Source organism: Taudactylus pleione, unplaced genomic scaffold (assembly GCF_031769625.1).
Source record: "Taudactylus pleione unplaced genomic scaffold, aTauple2 ptg000967l, whole genome shotgun sequence".
Classification (NCBI taxonomy): Eukaryota; Metazoa; Chordata; class Amphibia; order Anura; family Myobatrachidae; genus Taudactylus; species Taudactylus pleione.
Genome location: NW_028285368.1, coordinates 12,477,501 through 12,480,000, shown reverse-complemented (window position 1 = coordinate 12,480,000; position 2,500 = coordinate 12,477,501). Strand labels below are relative to the sequence as shown.

General features: G+C 36.8%; 1 non-coding gene and 10 pseudogenes across 1 annotated transcript; all 11 read left to right on the top strand.

Moving 5' to 3' along the window:
- LOC148470069 (5S ribosomal RNA) overlaps positions 1 to 47 on the top strand; it is a 119-nt pseudogene extending 72 nt beyond the window's left edge.
- A 116-nt stretch (positions 48 to 163) lies between these two features.
- Positions 164 to 282, top strand: LOC148470068 (5S ribosomal RNA; annotated as a pseudogene).
- A 115-nt stretch (positions 283 to 397) lies between these two features.
- On the top strand, positions 398 to 516 carry LOC148470067 (5S ribosomal RNA; annotated as a pseudogene).
- Positions 517 to 632: 116 nt separating this feature from the next.
- Positions 633 to 751, top strand: LOC148470066 (5S ribosomal RNA; annotated as a pseudogene).
- Positions 752 to 867: 116 nt separating this feature from the next.
- Positions 868 to 986, top strand: LOC148470065 (5S ribosomal RNA). The gene has a single exon (XR_015873211.1). It is a non-coding gene; the product is annotated as a 5S ribosomal RNA (ribosomal RNA).
- Positions 987 to 1,102: 116 nt separating this feature from the next.
- LOC148470064 (5S ribosomal RNA) lies at positions 1,103 to 1,221 on the top strand (annotated as a pseudogene).
- Positions 1,222 to 1,336: 115 nt separating this feature from the next.
- On the top strand, positions 1,337 to 1,455 carry LOC148470063 (5S ribosomal RNA; annotated as a pseudogene).
- Positions 1,456 to 1,571: 116 nt separating this feature from the next.
- Positions 1,572 to 1,690, top strand: LOC148470062 (5S ribosomal RNA; annotated as a pseudogene).
- Positions 1,691 to 1,806: 116 nt separating this feature from the next.
- Positions 1,807 to 1,925, top strand: LOC148470061 (5S ribosomal RNA; annotated as a pseudogene).
- Positions 1,926 to 2,042: 117 nt separating this feature from the next.
- Positions 2,043 to 2,161, top strand: LOC148470060 (5S ribosomal RNA; annotated as a pseudogene).
- A 116-nt stretch (positions 2,162 to 2,277) lies between these two features.
- LOC148470059 (5S ribosomal RNA) lies at positions 2,278 to 2,396 on the top strand (annotated as a pseudogene).
- The last annotated feature ends 104 nt before the right edge of the window (positions 2,397 to 2,500 follow it).

The following is a 2,500-nucleotide window of genomic DNA, read 5'->3' as shown; positions in this document are numbered from 1 at the left end:
TTGTACTTGGATGGGAGACCACCTGGGAATACCAGTTGCTGTAGGTAATTTTATACAGCCAAAACATTCTTTTCTATTACATTTTACATTTAATTTTTTCAACGTATCAATGAATTTACTTGAGTTAAGATGTAAAAGAGGTTTAAAGTTAATGTTTTTGAGCACCTACAGCCAAACCACGCTGGACTTGCCCAATCTCATCTGATCTTGGAAACTATGCAGTGTTTTGCCTGGTTAGTACTTGGATGGGAGACCACCTGGGAATACCAGGAGCTGTAGGTTATTTTATACTGCCATAACATTCTTTTCTATTATATTTTACATTTCATTTTTCAACTAATCATTGAATTTACTTGAGTTAAGAAGTAAAAGAGGTCTAAAGTTAATGTTTTTGAGCACCTACAGCCAAACCACACTGGACATGCCCAATCTCGTCTGAACTTGGAAGCTATGCAGTGTTGGTCCTGGTTAGTACTTGGATGGGAGACCACCTGGGAACACCAGGTGCTGTAGGTAATTTTATACTGCCATAACATTCTTTTCTATTACATTTTGCATTTAATTTTTTCAACTTATCAATGAATTTACTTGAGTTAAGAAGTAAAAGAGGTCTAAAGTTAATGTTTTTGAGCACCTACAGCCAAACCACACTGGTCATGCCCACTCTCGTCTGAACTTGGAAGCTATGCAGTGTTGGGTCCGGTTAGTACTTGGATGGGAGACCACCTGGGAATACCAGATGCTGTAGGTAATTTTATACTGCCAAAACATTCTTTTCTATTACATTTTACATTTAATTTTTTCAACTTATCAATGAATTTACTTGAGTTAAGAAGTAATAGAGGTCTAAAGTTAATGTATTTGAGCACCTACAGCCAAACCACACTGGACATGCCCAATCTCGTCTGATCTTGGAAGCTATGCAGTGTTGGGCCTGGTTAGTACTTGGATGGGAGACCACCTGGGAATACCAGGTGCTGTAGGTAATTTTATATAGCCATAACATTCTTTTCTATTACATTTTAAATTTAATTTTTTCAACTTATCAATGAATTTACTTGAGTTAAGAAGTAATAGAGGTCTAAAGTTAATGTTTTTGAGCACCTACAGCCAAACCACTCTGGATATGCCCAATCTCGTCTGATCTTGGAAGCTATGCAGTGTTGGACCTGGTTAGTACTTGGATGGGAGTCCACCTGGGAATACCAGGTGCTGTAGGTAATTTTATGCAGCCATAACATTCTTTTCTATTACATTTTACATTTAATTTTTTCAACTTATCAATGAATTTACTTGAGTTAAGAAGTAATAGATGTCTAATGTTAATGCTTTTAGCACCTACAGCCAAACCACACTGGACATGCCCAATCTCGTCTGATCTTGGAAGCTATGCAGTGTTGGGCCTGGTTAATACTTGGATGGGAGACCACCTGGGAATACCAGGTGCCGTAGGTAATTTTATATAGCCATAACATTCTTTTCTATTACATTTTACATTAAATTTTTTCAACTTAGCAATGAATTTACTTGATTTAAGAAGTAAAAGAGGTCTAAAGTTAATATTTTTCAGCACCTATAGCCAAACCACACTGGACATGGCCAATGTCGTCTGATCTTGGAAGCTATGCAGTGTTGGGCATGGTTAGTACTTGGATGGGAACCCACCTGGGAATACCAGGTGCTGTAGGTAATTTTATACTGCCATAACATTCTTTTCTATTACATTTTACATTTAATTTTTTCAACTTATCAATGAATTTACTTGAGTAAAGAAGTAAAAGAGGTCTAAAGTTAATGCTTTTGAGCTCCTTCAGCCAAACCACACTGGACATGCCCAATCTCATCTGATCTTGGAAGCTATGCAGTGTTGGGCCTGGTTAGTACTTGGATGGGAGACCACCTGGGAATACCAGGTGCTGTAGGTAATTTTATACTGCCATAACATTCTTTTCTATTACATTTTACATTTAATTTTTTTCTACTTTTCAATGAATTTACTTGAGTTAAGAAGTAATAGAGGTCTAAAGTTAATCTTTTTGAGCACATACAGCCAAACCACACTGGACATGTCCAATCTCATCGGATCTTGGAAACTATGCAGTGTTGGGCCTGGTTAGTACTTGGATGGGAGACCACCTTGGAATACCAGGTGCTGTACATCATTTTATACTGCCATAACATTCTTTTCTATTACATTTTACATTTAATTTTTTCAACTTATCAATGAATTTACTTGAGTTAAGAAGTAATAGAGGTCTAAATTTAATGCTTTTGCGCACCTACAGCCAAACCACACTGGACATGCCCAATCTTGTCTGATCTTGTAAGCTATGCAGTGTTGGGCCTGGTTTGTACTTGGATGGGAGACCACCTGGGAATACCAGGTGCTGTAGGTAATTTTATACAGCCAAAACATTCTTTTCTATTACATTTTACATTTAATTTTTTCAACTTATCAATGAATTTACTTGAGTTAAGAAGTAAAAGAGGTCTAAAGTTA